The sequence below is a fragment of the Mustelus asterias genome, chromosome 2 (genome assembly GCF_964213995.1).
Source record: "Mustelus asterias chromosome 2, sMusAst1.hap1.1, whole genome shotgun sequence".
Lineage (NCBI taxonomy): Eukaryota > Metazoa > Chordata > Chondrichthyes > Carcharhiniformes > Triakidae > Mustelus > Mustelus asterias.
In genome coordinates this window covers 133684547-133700590 of record NC_135802.1, presented here as the reverse complement: position 1 = coordinate 133700590, position 16044 = coordinate 133684547, and the positions used below count along the sequence as shown (strand labels likewise).

General features: G+C 43.8%; 1 protein-coding gene across 1 annotated transcript in view; it reads right to left on the bottom strand.

Moving 5' to 3' along the window:
- Positions 1 to 13959, bottom strand: part of LOC144511566 (E3 ubiquitin-protein ligase RNF144B-like) — a 59302-nt gene extending 45343 nt beyond the window's left edge. Inside the window, exon 1 of the mRNA XM_078241907.1 lies at positions 13598 to 13959. The gene's annotated coding sequence lies outside the window, so the exon portion shown is untranslated. The remainder of the gene's footprint in view (positions 1 to 13597) is intronic.
- Positions 13960 to 16044: the final 2085 nt, after the last annotated feature.

The following is a 16044-nucleotide window of genomic DNA, read 5'->3' as shown; positions in this document are numbered from 1 at the left end:
GCATCCAATCCTGCTCAAAAATCATCCTTAATTCTTGCTGACCCCAATTACTTTTGTTACTCTTTCACAGGATGTGGGCATTGCTGGCTAGACCAGCATTTGTTGCCCATCCGTAATTGCTCTTGAAGTGGTGACGGTGAGCTGCCTTCTTGAATTGCTCCAGTCCATTCAGTGTAGTGACACCCACAGTAAAGGAGCTCCAGGATTTTGACCCAGTGACAACGGTGTAGTTCCATGTCAAAATGTGTTTCTTGGAGGGGAACTGTGTGTAGTGGTGTTCCTGTGAGTCTGCTGCCCTTGTCTTTCTGGGAAGTATTGGTTATAGGTTTGCAAGGTGCTATCAAAGGAGGCTTGGTGAGTTGCTGCAGTGCATCTTGTAGATGGTAGGCACTACTGCCATTGTGTGTCAGTGGTGGAGGGGGTGAATGCTCAAAGTGGTGGATGAGGTGCTGAGTATAATTCAAGCTGCACTCATCCAGGCAAGCGGAGACACTCCTGGCTGAATACGCTTCTGACTGGAGCTTGTAGATAGTGGATAGACTTTGAGGAGTCAAGAAGCAAGTTACGTTCTGCAGGATTCCCAAGGTCTGACCTGCTCCTATAGGCACAATATGTATATGGTCAGTCCAGTTAACTTTCTGCTCAATGGTAACACTCAGGATGTCAATGTGAGGGGTTTCAGCGATGCTAATGCTTTGAGCATCAAGGGGAGAAGGTTAGTCTCTCTTGTTGGAGATAGTCATTGGCTGGCACTTGTGTGGTTCAAATGTTAGTGCCACTTATTAGCCCAAACCAGAATGTTGCCTAGGTCTTGCTACATACGGACAGGAACTGGTTCAGTATTTGAGAAGGCACTTCTGGTACTGTGCAAACATTCCCAGTTCTACCCATGAAATGGAGCAGTACAAGATGATTTAGCCCAGGATATTGCCCTGAGAAAACTGCGCATCTCACCCTTCATTGCATTAATTTTAACATCTTTGACCACTTCTTCAAATCTCTCCACGAGCATTCTGTGCGATATTAGGGCATGCTTGATCAAGGTATGCCAGAAATGGGCAGGTTCGACACATCAGCTGGAATTTCCTTGTACTCCAAATACATTTGAGTTACTTCACCCCTCTCCATTTTTGCCATCTCTTCCAGACTATCGTCTCCTCTTGCAATTCAGGTTTGCTTCATATTCTCTGGTGTGCGTCACTTCCTCAACTCTCTCAGTGGCAGCCAAGCCTTCAGCCATGAAATCCATAAGACAGGAATTCTTGTCCAAATACTTCCATCTTGCTATTTCTCTCCCCTTCATAAAAAAATAAACGCTTTAAAGAAAAGCTCCTAACAGTGCTTTCTGCAACCTCCCTTCCTACACTTGCTGCATTGCAACTCCTAACATGAAACGCCTGGGGTTACTTTGCTAAACTGGTTGTTGCACAAGTGATACACTGAAGCAGTTTGCGTGATGCCATACCTTTGTTGATTAATGAGAAAATACTTCCCAAACATTTTGTTATGAATATCTAAAAATAAGTCATGCAATTCTCAACTTAACATGTGAAGTGTTCACGATAAGTGAATTGTCAAATTTTCAAAGTAGGCTTAGTTATTACAGAAGTTTCCATTGAAGAATCAATTGAAAGTCCATTCTCTTGTTAGCAATTTGGGTGAGTGTTCGGTGTAGCAGCCACTATATAAGCTGCAGCATGAACTCTCATACCCTGCTGTTAACCCTTTTGCAGTCATTTTAAACTTAGAGAGCCGTAGAAAGTGCGTTGCCACTGAGCTGAGCAGAGTTGGAAATCTATGAAAACAAATCCCATTCCAGAGACCTAGAAGTCATAGGATCTGAATAGTGCTGAAGGGGGCCATTCAGCCCATCCAGCCCACACTGACAACAATCCCACTCAGGCCCTATCCCCGTAACCCCATGTATTTACCATGCTACCCCCTAATACTATGGGGCAATCTAGCATGGTCAATCTACCTAACCCACACATCTTCTCCAGTGCATTAATGAAGGAGTACCACTGTACTGTCGAAGCTGCCTTTCTTTTTGGTGTAACAGGTTAAACTAAATTGAACAAACTGAGGGATAAAGGGGGTCTGCCCGAAACAAAACACAAATGAAACTTAACACATCAAACCAAAATGTAATTCAAAGGATCAATAACACACTCCAGCCCATGCGGTGCCCAAATGAGCATGGGACGCCTCGATGGTGCCTGTGGACATCACATGCTTCTTCTCCAGGGACACCAGGCCGTGACTGTAGCCACGGTATAGGAGCAGACAGTCAGGTCGGACAGCCTCCCCCGTTGTCCACTGCCTGAACCTGACTGTCGAAGCTGCCAGGTTGAGGCATTAAACCAAGGTCCCAAATTGCCCATTCGGGTGGGTGTGAAACAAATCTCTCAGGAATTCTTGTCCAAACATGGCAACATCATCACCCTAACATCCAGGCCAATATTAAATGCTAAAACAAATCCACTGTGACACTAATAAATAATCTTTAAACTTACAGAGCCATGGAGAAAAAGCAAGTAAGGCAGGGAGTGGGTGGATGATTCATCCTGTATTACATCTCAAGAATCAACAAAGACACAATGGGCCAAAACAGCCTCACTCACATGCTTTAAACTTGTTTGTTAGGTTATAAATAATGGTTGGTGAATAATCAGTCAAGGTTAGGACTGCTCCAACTTTCATGATTAGAACTGCTTTGACATTTTCATACAAATACAAATAGGATGGCAAGGTGGCATAGCACTGTGACTTCACAGCGCCAGGGGCCAGGGTTCAATTCCCAGCTTGGGTCACTGTCTGTGCGGAGTCTGCATGTTCTCCCTGTGTCTGCGTGGGTTTCCTCCGAGTGCTCCGGTTTCCTCCCACAGTCCGAAAGATGTGCTGGTTCGGTGCTGGCCATGCTACATTTTCCCACAGTGTACCCGAACAGGCACTGGAGTGTGGCGACTACGGGATTTTCACAGTAACTTCATGGCAGTGTTAATGCAAGCCTACTTGTGACACTAATAAAAAAAATTAATATGGGCTAACGGGGAAAAAAATGTCAGTTTAAAAAGATAGCGATTGCTCCCTGTTAGAGTTAGTTATTATGAGGAACAGTAGAAGAGATGGCACCGGAGCGTGGCAACTTCTTGTGAGCCGTCCCCAGCATAACCTTTATCTTTTATTCTCGTTCTATGCTTTTAAAACGCTACTCCAACTCTTATATACTCTCTAACAATGCTCTTTCTCTACACCCTAGCTACGACTGTAACACTACATTCTGCACCTTTCCTTCTCTATGAACGGTATGCTTTGTCAGTATAGCACGCAAGAAACAATACTTTTCAATGTATACTAATACATGTGACAATAATAAATCAAATCAACTCCTGCAGCATTCCACAGCTGAACAGCCAGGTTGACAATCAGCATCAGACATGGCATTAATGAGCTTGGCGAGAGAAAGATTTAAATTTAACACCAGAAAAAACAGGTCTTTAACGTGGGATTACCTCACAGATGCACTGCAGGTTTGAAATGCGAGTGTTTTTTTACCAGTGAACGAATCGTACACATGCCATTACGGAACTAAAGAATTTTACAGCACAATAGGAGCCTATTTGGCCATCATGCTTATGCTAGCTCTTTAAAAGAACTATCCAATTAGTCTTCTCCCCACCCCCCACCCTTTTCCCAGGACCCAACAAATATATCTATCCCAAGTACAAAATGTTCCTACCTCTTTCCAGCACCCCTTCAGACAGCAGCCTGCAGATCATAGCTCCCTGGTTTATATGCCAATTATCTTAAATTATTAATCATCAACCCTTCTAACCAGTGGAAACAGTTTCTTCCCATCTATTTCATCAAAACCCTTTGTAATCTTAATTACCTCTATTAAATCTCTAATTAACTCTCACTGCTCAAAAAGGAGACCATATTAAATCTCCAATTATTTGATTCAATTTGGATTTGATGTATTATTGTCACATATATTGGGATAAAGTGAAAAGTACTTGCGGCAATTCTCCCAAAAAAATTCGAAGTGTTGAACTTGTGTAAAAACTGCAGTGAGTCCCATTGGTTTATTCAGCGGGAGTTTCAAAATGAATCTCCCATCCTCTGAGCACTGCAGAATGCCAACGCCGGCATCTCCACATCATCACTGCAGAATGCACAGGCGTGAATCACGTTAAAACTCAGTGGGGCCTATTCCCGCTGGCCTCCCATTGATCGTTGGGCAACCCCTCATCCCCCGCATTGCTGTCTGTACGACGCTGGCCCTCCAAACATATCCGGGCCAACCTCTCTTCCCCCCCCCCTCCCCCCCCACTTCAAAGCCCAGCTCTAATCGCTGGCCTCTCTCCCTCTGCTCGCGATCCTAGTGCAGAGTAGCAGAGGGACCCCCGACCCCCACCAATCGCCCCATCTCAAGGCCACACCCCGGATGGTTGTGCGAAGGGGCCAGGCTGCACTGCCAAGGTGGCAATGCCCAGGGGCCACACACTCCCCACAGCCCCTGACCCTCAGGGGGGTATTGACGGTCCCCCCCCTTCACTCCAGTGGGATCGGGCCGCGAGCTCCCTGCAAATGGAGGCTCGTGGACCCGGAGATTTCAGTCCCGGGCCCACTAATTATACGTTAAATAGATTTAAATGAAGATTTACATAATTTATACAGCTTCACACCAGAAATCGATGTGGAGCTGATGGTGCCGGAAATCTGGCTGCTGGAGATGCGCTGAGGTTGTGGGACCCAGCAGGGAGCCGCGAAACAGCCTCCGCTCGAGTCTCCTGGCCCACTGCACTACAAAAGCAACGCAGCAGGCTGGGTGAATTGCCCCAATTGTTTCTTGCGCACCATACAATCAAAACATACTGTTCATAGAGTACATAGGGGAGAATTCTCTCTCTGCACAAAAAGGAGACCAATATCAGATTCTCCAGTCTCTCCACATAACTGAAAAAGTTTTCCATCCTTGGTATTCCAGTCAATCTCCTCTGCATCCTCTCCAGGGTCTCAACATTCCTCGGAAGTGCAGTGCCCACTATTGGACACAATATTCCAGCTGGGTCTCAACCAACAAGTTTAAACTTATATATATTTTAATGCAATTGTTAATGTAAAAATCCCAGTTTTGATTTGTTCTCCTTGGAGGAAAGAGAAAGCAAACAGAACCTTCTTCCCTCCAAACATCTTACGCCAGTACTAACTGTGCTAGTACCACTCGACTGGACTCAATCTCCACTAAAGCACTTTTATCACTTAATATGTAAGTGAATAATTTTCTAAGTGTCAGGAATAAATACATACATTAGCAAAAGAAAAGTTCTCACCGATTGAGCTCACTTATGCTACCTCCTTCCTTCCACCCCCCAGAAATAGTACCTGTGAAATAATCATTTCGCATAAGAATATTTGAACAGGTTCATTGCGTACTTGTTAGCTTATATTTAGCAGTGCCTAAATTTGGCACATATGTTTTTTTTTTAAAAGTCAGTTTCCAAAATGCTTGGCGGTTTTGATTCACTCTCAGACACAAGTGTGCCAAAGTCCTGTAGTAGTCCTTGATAGACGGACTACACAACTAGGATCATATTCTAAGGCCTGACAGGGATGAGCAGAGCAGCAGATGCATTGGGAGAGATCCAGATGGTATACATCACAGAATACTGAAGGAGGTGGATAGGAGAAAGCAGACATTCAAGTCTCAAAGTTTTGGTAATGGGGGATAGCTCCCAAGGAGAGGAAGGAGGCAAATTTTACAACTATGTTCAAAACAAAGAGGAATCTGATAAGCCAGGAAATGTTATTTGCCTGTTACCTCAGTTGTGGATTAACCCAGGACTACTTTTAAGAATGGAAGAAATATTTCTGTTTCAGTGACAAAAAAGAAAGGTATTAACGTTATGTCAATTGTATTGTTAAAATTAAAAAGACAAACAGATGGAGGGTAGTGGTTTAATTGATTGTCATATGAACATGGAGTGTCTGCCTCTCTACTGCAGCTGTATTCATAAGCGGGTGGCCCTGGAAAGATACACAGTGACTGCTAGTACACTTCAGGCCTTCTGTGACCACTGGGCTGGGGTGCATCATCTCCCCCCAAAATTATATTTTGGTTTAGTTAATTAAGGTTCCTGTGATGTTTTGATTTCCAGTGCCCCGCCACGGCTGCCATTTAAGACTTTAATAGGGGAAATGCCCCTTTAAAGATGCCTTCAATTAGTTTATTTCACTGGTGTATGGTTTTATAAGTACATATACTAAGGGACTCTTCCATGACAAGTGCGCACCACAGGCGCGAGAGTGCATCATCAGCCCCCAGGAATGAAATTTTAATTTGATTAAGTTTCCTTTGAAATTTTGATTGCCCCTTCGAGGACTGTCGCCCCTCTTAATTGTTAACTTATTTTACTGACCGTTGTTTTCTCTCAAAAAGGGCATGTAAAAAGGATTCTTCTATGACTGGTGGTCACTGCAGGGGCTGGAGTGTGTCATCAGCCCTGGGAATAATGATTTGGAGGAAAATGTAACTGGTTTGATTAGTAAGGTTGCGGACGACACAAAGGTTAGTGGATTTGCGGATAGCGATGAGGACCATCAGAGGATACAGATCGGTTGGAGACTTGGGTGGAGAGATGGCAGATGGAGTTTAATCCAGATAAATGTGAGGTAATGCATTTTGGAAGGTCTAATACAGATAGGGAATATACAGTAAATGGCAGAACCCTTAAGAGTGTTGATAGGCAGAGGGATCTGGGTGTACAGGTACACAGGTCATTGAAAGTGGCAACACAGGTGGAGAAGGTAGTCAAGAAGGCATACGGCATGCTTGCCTTCATCGACCAGGGTATTGAGTTTAAAAATTGGCAAGTCATGTTGAAGCTTTATAGAACCTTAATGAGGCTGCACTTGGAATATAGTGTTCAATTCTGGTCGCCACACTACCAGAAGGATGCAGAGGCTTTGGAGAGGGTACAGAAAAGATTTACCAGGATGTTGCCTGGTATGGACGGCATTAGCTATGAGGAGAGGTTGGAGAAACTTGGTTTGTTCTCACTAGAACGATAGAGGTTCAGGGACGACCTGAAAGAAGTCTACAAGATTATGAGGGGCATGGACAGAGTGGATTGTCAGAAGATTTTTCCCAGGGTGGAAGTGTCAATTACTAGGGGGTATAGGTTTAAGGTGCGAGGGGCAAGGTTTAAAAGAGATGTACGAGGCAGATTTTTTTTTTTTAAACGCAGAGTGGTGGGTGCCTGGAACTCGTTGCCGGGGGGAGGTAGTGGAAGCGGATACGGTAGTGACTTTTAAGGGGCGTCTTGACAAGCACATGAATGAGATGGGAATAGAGGGATATGGTCCCCGGAAGCGTGGGGGTTTTAGTTAAGTCAGGCAGCATGGTCGGTGCAGGCTTTGGAGGGCCGAAGGGCCTGTTCCTGTGCTGTAATTTTCTTTGTTCTTTAGTAACATGGAGGACACAGTTTCAAGATCACCAATAGGTCAAATCAAGTAGTCAAAAGCTTTCTTTTCCATACAAAAAGGTCATGAGAACAGCAGTGTTTTACTACAAAAGAGAAAATGCTGGAAAATCTCACCAGGTCTGGCAAAATCTGTAAGGAGAGAAAAGAGCTGACGTTTCAATTCCAGATGACCTTTTGTCAAAATGTTTTACTACAAATGGCTTCCAAGGTAAATACCATGAAATCATTTCAAACTAAACCAGATAAATATGAAATGGAAGAATGTCAAAGATGTAGGGAAAATCAAAAACAAAATTATTGTAGACAGTTCTGGTTGATGAACAGACAAAAAAGATGTTGGGCCAAGCAGTCTCCCATGTTGAAGTTTCTTCAGACTCAGATTCTTATCTCATTGACTTCTGTGAGATTATAAGGGTGTGGAGAAGCACTGTGTCTGGCTAATTTACATAGTGAACAGGTAACAACAAGATTTAGACTGTATGAATCATGTACATGGTCTCCATAACAATGAAGATTCAACACTAACCATTATTACTTAAATTAAAAAAGATCTGGCACCATTCAACTCATATTGCAGATAGCAGCTGGCCCTAGACAGCGAGATGTACAAACCAATTTATCCGCACTTATTTCACCTTACTCAAACACTACATTTTACATCCAGGTATCCATACTCCGGTACAAGGAAACACTGTGGAACTTCAATCGCTGAGGGTCCCCATCTAGATCCAGACACATTATCTTGCGTAGGCTTTATTCTGCTGCTAAGAGTTGTTTTCTGCTTTTCTCTCCTAATTTACTGTTCTAAAATACTTAATCAGCATTAAACAACTTGTGCAGTATTTATAAGACATGCAAACTGGAGCAGTTTGCATATTTACAGTATTTATTTTCATTCAAATTCACAGTAAATGAACAGGAATCCCAGTTACAAATTATATTTATCAAAAAGTTAAGAAGGTGAAGTGAAAGAGAGAAAAGACACATAACATTAAGACAACGCAAAGCATTGTAAGCCAATTAAATGTTGAAGCCTAGTCACTGTTGTAATGTAGGAAATGGGCAGCCATTTACACACAGCAAGCTCCCACATACAGAAATGTGATATTGATTGTGTGATAAATATTGGTCAGGATACCAGGGATAAGTCCCCCTGCACTTCTTTGAAAGAGTGCCAAGAATTCTTCTGCGTTCAACTGAGGGGGAAGCTTGAGCGTTGGTTTAATGTCTCATCCAAATGATGGCTCTTCTGACAGTGCAGCACTCCCTCTGCTTTGCACTGGAGTGTCACCCTAGATTTTTGTGCAAAGACTAACAGAGAAGGATTTTGATTTGCATAGCAACTCATCACAACATTGATGAGTCCATAAGTTCTTAAAATATAGGAGCAGAATTAGGCCATTCAGCCCATCGAGTCCACTCCGCCATTCGATCATGGCTGATATGCTCCTCATCCTGCCTTCTCCCCATAACCCATTACCAAATAAAAATCTGTTTAACTCCTCCTTAAATTTACTCATTGCCCCAGCATCCACCGCATTTTGGGGTAGCAAATTCCACAGATTCACAACCCTTTGGGAGAAGTAGTTTCTCCTCAACTCTGTTTTAAATTTGCTACCCCTTATCCTAAGACTAATGACCTCTCATCCTAGAGTGCCCCACAAGAGGAAGCATCTGCTCCACATCTACCTTATCCATACTTTTTATCATCTTGTATACCTCAATTTGATCTCCCCTCATTCTTCTAAATTCTAGCAAGTGTAGGCCTAAACTGTTCAATCTCTCTTCATACGACAAACCCCTCATCTCTGGAATCACTTCTGAAGTACAGTCATTGTTGTTCAATAGGTAAAGGCAGAAGTTAATTTTCACAAAGCACAATACCACAAGAAACAAATGAATGGTCAGTCAATCTATTTTTTGGGCTAGTGCTGGTAGAGGAAAAAAATGTCAACCAAGGACTTCTATGAAGACCATCTTTTACATCGAGCTGAACTGGCAAATGAGGCTATGGTAGTCAAAGATAGCAGGTGGGATTTTATGGCAGCGCTTGTCCCGAAACCGTAAAATCCCACCCAAGGTCAACAGACCTTCCCACACTCTGCCCCTCACCCACTTCAATTCCCGTGGCAGACGGGCCGGTAAAATTCCAGCCATCATCTCAAAGAAAATGCAAAATTCTCTCAGTACTGCACTCATCTGTCAACCCAAGTTACATGCTTGAATCTACAGTGCCTTTTTGGCTAAGATCAAGCGTCAGATCGAGCCCAAGATGGGGTGCAAGCCTTATCTTGTCAGGCTATCTTGTGAGGGCATGAATTGGGTTTTGAATTTGATATTTGGAGCAAACAAGGAATGGATTCGTGTTTGCCCGGTCTATTCTGAGCATTGGTTTTGTAACTTAAAGAATGCAGTTTAAAAAAATGAAAATAAATATGCCTGAATCTGCAGTGGAACTTTAACTCAATCTTCTGATTCATTAACAAGAGCACTAGCAACTGAACCAACCCACTGAGCAGCACTGAGTATACATGACATAAGAATGAATATACCAAGACCATGAGTTCTCATTAGACCAAAATTGTGTAACTTCCTTCCTAATAGAACTATACAAATACCCACACCACATGGACAACAGTGATTCAAGATGACAGCTCACAACCACCTTCTCCAGGGCATTTAGGGATGGGCATTGAATGTTGGCCCAGCCAGTGACACACTCAACCCATGAAAGAATAAACAAAAGTCATTCCTACTTGCTGCTGAGTCAGTAAAAGGAGCAACAATAGCGGCATCATGAAACAGCTGGAATTCTCTTGCATAATCATTATTCAGTCACCCTGACTAGAGGACCTTGGCTTCGACTTCAGATGAGGACATGACAAAGCAAGACTTTACGGTATCCCAAAGCCAAATGTACCACCCACATTTATCAATTAAGCTTGCACCTAAAAAATGACTACATGATTGGTGTTTCTGACTCTTGCTGGCTAACAGTAACTGGGTGTGGTGCGTTGCCAGCAATACTCCTGGCTATGTATCAATCCCAGTAAGGTTCTGAAAATGCCATTGTTCTTATGTGGCAAAGGTAGGACTTGGGTCGGAAGCCAGGAGAGTAGATTGTGAAGGATAACTAGGGACCCAGCTGATTTTCCCAGTGTGGCAGAGGTACGACCAAGTAACATCAGGAAATTTCTCTATCATTCTGATCTTAATTCCTGCCCAAACTGGAAATTACACCTTCCTCATCTCATCAAAAATCTGAAAGGTAAATTGATCCCACCTATAGGTAAATCTGACAGTGGGCAGACACTTCTCATATTTCACCTTATACATGGGGGTTTGAATTACCCTCACCATCTAGATCACCAATAGAAACACAGCCCTGCCCATCTTAAGAGACACTACATGCAAGCACTTTTCCGTGCTGGCTAAAATTAAAACCTTGAATTTTACTCCTGGAAAATCTGTCCTACTTGATCTGTCTCTACGTAGAACATAATATATTAGTTGGAGCAATTAATTTCAATTATTAATTTCCCCTGAATCTAACACCCAAGGAAAAGATTTGGTGATCTCTACTTAGGGCGGCATGGTGGCACAGCGCCAGGGATCCGGCAAAAAGCAGCACAGAGGAGACCATTTGGCTCATCATGTCCGTAATGGCCCTTTGAAAATGTTCATAGAAACCCTACAGTGCAGAAAGAGGCCATTTGGCCCATCGACTCTGCACCGACCACAATCCCACCCAGGCCCTACCCCCATATCCCTACATATTTACCCGCTAATCCCTCTAACCAACGCATCTCAGGACTCTAAGGGGCAATTTTTAGCATGGCCAATCAACCTAACTCGCACATCTTTGGACTGTGGGAGGAAACCGGAGCACCCGGAGGAAACCCACGCAGACACGAGGAGAATGTGCAAACTCCACAGAGACAGTGACCCAAGCTGGGAATCGAACCCAGGTCCCTGGAGCTGTGAAGCAGCAGTGCTAAGCACTGTGCTACCGTGCCGCTCTATTAGTTACCCTATTAGTTGCATTCCCCTGCTCTTTCCACAGAGCCCTTTCACTTTCAAGTATTTATCCAACTCCCTTTTGAAAGTTACTATTGAATTTTCTTCCACCGACCTTTTTCAGGCAGTGCATTCCATCGCATAAAAAATTCTCCCTATCTACATTAGAAGTGTGACTAGATTTCAAAACTACTTAATTTGTTGTAGAGTAGTTCGGTACCTCCAGAGGTCAAGAAAAGCACTATGGAAATGCTACAGAAAATGCTGGAAAATCTCAGCAGCTCTGACAACATCTGTGGAGAGAGAATACATCTAATATTTTGAGTCAGGATGACCTTTTGGTCAGTTTGTAGGATAAATAAACAAACAGTTTATTGTCATCCGGACTCAAATGTTAGCTCTATTCTCTCTCCACAGTTGCTGTCAGATCTCATGAAATTTCCCAGCATTTTCTGTTTTTGTTTCAGATCTTATACAAGTGCAAGTCTTTCTCCAGTTATCTTATGCAATGAGATGCAAAATGGCAAAAGCATTCAAGTTTTTTTCCTTTTTTGTTGCTGGTGGCAGGATTTTTCTGGGGCTCTTGAACAGGGAAGGTCCTGTCTGGCAGAGGCAGGGTGATGGAGATACTAAAGCTGGCTGAAAAGGATTATAGGAGAAAAGCCTCGCCAAATTGTCCTCCTCTTGTTGTGACAACAAAACTAGGTGTGGGATGGTTATCCCCTGAGCACTGTATTATAAAGAAATCAGTTAGTGATGTGACTCAAGTACCAGAAACTGTACTTGTGCTGATTTCAAAAAAAGGTGTGGCCATCACCCAAATTATTACTCATTTTAAAATATCAGGACATGTTCACATTGATGGGTCTCAGTATTCCCACCACCCTACCCTCTCATACAGGACACTGTCTTTCCCTGTGACCCAGTCAGTCATCAGCAAGTCACTGTTTTGCCAGCTGATGAAGTGCTTACAACCACGAGGGTAACATTTTGTAGACTGAGTCAAATTATCACAGCACCGGGGACCCGGGTTCGATTTCTGGTTTGGGTCACTGTCTGTGCGGAGTCTCCACATTCTCCCCGTGTCTGCGTGGGTTTCCTTCGGGTGCTCCGGTTTCCTCCCACATGCTGAAAGACGTACTGGTTAGGTGCATTGGCTGTGCTAAATTCTCCCTCAGTGTACCCGAACAGGCGCCGGAGTGTGGTGACTAGGGGATTTTCACAGTAACTTCATTGCAGTGTTAAATGTAAGCCTACTTGTGACACTAATAAATAAATCATGTGTCAGTGGTAGAACCAGAAGACTATATATTTTCTCTCAGAGCATGTGTGACAGTTTCGTACCAAATTCACAGCAATGGAATCAGACCCAGTTGATAGCTGCATAGCGATCCATATAATCTAATTGAACTCCCATTTGATTCAGGCTTGAGACTAACCTGTTACTCGGGATCACACACACATGCATACAACACCAATAGGACCTCAGAGTACCAGCAACAACAGATGTCACAGCTAAATTACATTACCGACCTTACTAAAATCTCAGTGCACAGCATTTCAACCCACTGTCACAAGGGACATATGCTTCATCCCCAGGGTCACAGCTCAGTACACAGCGTTAAAGGTGCAAAGTGGCGGAGGAGTTGGGGAGTTTTTGATCCAATTATTTCAGGTGTAGAAAGAACCAACTACCGACTCCGCCACCGCAAAATACCTCTGGTTTTTGAAACCAGTAACGAGGGCGGTTAGGTATTAACCAAGCTGAAATTCACCAGATAATAAGACAATGAGAGGTATTTGAAAAACAAAAATCGCTTCCAGTTTTTTTTCCCCAAAATACTGTAGTTCCGTGAGAAGGTATCGTGATTTGGAGATTATCAAAGGGTCGGACAGATTAATGGACTTCAAAAAAAAAACCAAATAGATTTCCAAATAAATAAGCTTTCGTTTGTAAATGTCTGGGGGTGTGACTCAAACAATGGATACACATCAAAGTAAAAACATTATGACCTGACAGCCTGTTATTTGTAAATACGGCACAAAATTTGAATCCAAGAAAACTGTTCAATTTCAAACATTTAATTTCATACCTCAAAGATCAGCCTCTGAAGAAAACTCAGGACCAAGCTGTTGTTCTGATGAAATTAACGTGCGAGGCTGGTATGAAAGCCGACCTGTTCCTTGGAGAAACACACACGGCCGAACACAATGCTACTTTTCAGTTGCTGCAGTGTTTTTTTCCCCCCCTCAGTGGCTGTGCTGCTCTGTCTAAAAGGCTTCACAACAATGATACACACACACAGAGGCAGCCCCACAATCGCAAGCAAAAGAGGATCCTTCAACCTCTTGGTGGATTCCCCTTCACAGTGAAGCGTGCATGGTCTCCAAGTTCCTGAAAGGCTGAAGTTGTTATGTCAAACAGAAACACACCCGCTTGCTTTTTTTTGGAGCAAGCTCCCTCAGCCGACACACGTCAGAAGCTGCCTCCACCCATGGGAAGCTTGTGGTAAAACAGGAAACTGAGCGTAGAACTTCCTCCTTTCTGCGAGTTAATATTTAAATATTAATACAGAAGAGCTCACTTCTTTTTTTTAAAAAAAAACAAAACAATCGCTGGATAATTGAGCTAATCCCTAATCACCAGTCAATATTTCTTGCTTTGGGACGAACACCATTTTAAATTAAGTTTAATGACTCATTCAGAATAGAAAACAAAGGTGGATGGATAAAATACGTGTTAAAAATATAAATGGAAAAAAAAAGACCAAAAATAGTAATAGCCAAAATGAAACATTACAATTAATGAATGTTAGTAAAAGCCTTTTGGCTAAGATCAGAACATCGGATCAAGCCCAAGACTTATTTTGTCAGCCTGGACCTTGTTGATCTCTCTTGTGGGGACCCTGAATTGGGTTTGATTTGAATTTGGTTTTTGGAACAAGCAGAGAGATGGATTTCTGCTTGCCCGGTCCATTCTTACCATTGGCTTGGCAATTTTAAGAATGGAGCGGGTGTCGGGGAATTAGCAGGGCAGAGCTGTGGAGTTACAATAGAGCTTGGGTGGGATTGTGGTCGGTGCAGACTCGATGGGCCGAGTGGTCTCCTTCTGTACTGTACAGATTCTGTGATCTTTAAGAATGGAGATTTTTTTTTAAATTACTAAAGAAATGAATATTTCCCATATTAACACAAAAGTAATTCTATATAACTCCAGCAAATATTTTCTGAAACAGGGGAATTCAAGCATGTTTTCAGACGCTCTGCCTAGACTTTCTGTCCTTCTTCCTGCCCCTCCCCAGACCTTGGAGGAAGACTTGCTTTCACTCTAAATGGTTGATTTGCATGATCTACAGACTCTGCCACACATGTGGAGGTGGTGGTCAGGGTGACTGACCATCCCGATTTTACAGGGTTGTTCCAGAATTCATCTTCTGTCCCACAATCAGTGTGTGGGTTTCCCATTTGAACCGAATTCCTCTGGGCAGTGACCAAGAAGGTTGCTTGGAGTCTCCTCTTGCCGTTGCTGAGCACCGTTTGTGTCTGGCATGTGCACTGTGCTGCTGCACATATGCAGACCAGAGTCAGCACGGTGCTCACACGCAGACACCAGCCCATAGCCAGCTAGCACACTCTCTGAGCTCATCTGAGGGAGAGAGATGACCTGGCGGGCCTGAGGGGAGTGGGTCCAGGCAGGCTCGAGGTGGAGGGGCTGCCCAGGCGGGCCTGGGGGAGGGGTGTCCAGACAGGCTCGAGGGGGATGAACACTGCAAGCAGGCCTGAGGGGCATGGGGCATTCTGAAGAGGTCCATGGGGAAGGGGGGGAGGGGTGGGGGTGGAGGTCCATGTAGTCTCAAAGGGGGTGTTGCAGAGAGTGGCCTCGATGTGTGTGGCAAAAGGGATGGTTGGGGACAGATGTGGCACAATAGTTAGCACTGCTGTCTCACAGTGCCAGGGACCTTGGTTCAATTCCCGGCGTGGGTAACTATGTGTGGAATTTGCACATTCATCCAGTGTCTGTGTGGATTTCCTCCGGGTGCTCCGATTTCCTCCCACATTCCAAAGATGTGTTGGTTAGATGGATTAGCCATGGTAAATGCGTGGGATTACAGGGATAGGCTGGAGGGGGAAGGCCTGAATGAGATACTCTTTTGAAGAGTTGGTGCAGACTCAATGGATCAGATGGCATCTTTCTGCAATGTAGGGATTCTATGGATCTATGTCTGTGTGTGTTGGGGCACCTCTGGGGATCTGCATGGAGCTATGAGGGAATAGTGCTCAGGGCACCAATGGAGTCGAGGAGGCAGAATTTAAGTAAATAATTTTACCTGTACTACGTAGTAATGGGCAAAGTCTTTCCTCTGAATTATTCACATGGGACTTTCCAACCCTATTCTTCCCTTGAAGCTCCCACCCCTGGGTCGGTACTTTGAACCTGGAGACTCCCATGGTTTGGGTTTTGAAATGTAATCAACATGATAGATACCTCTTGTTTTCTGTAGCCATGTGACTATACTATGCGGCCATTTCTGGGAACATC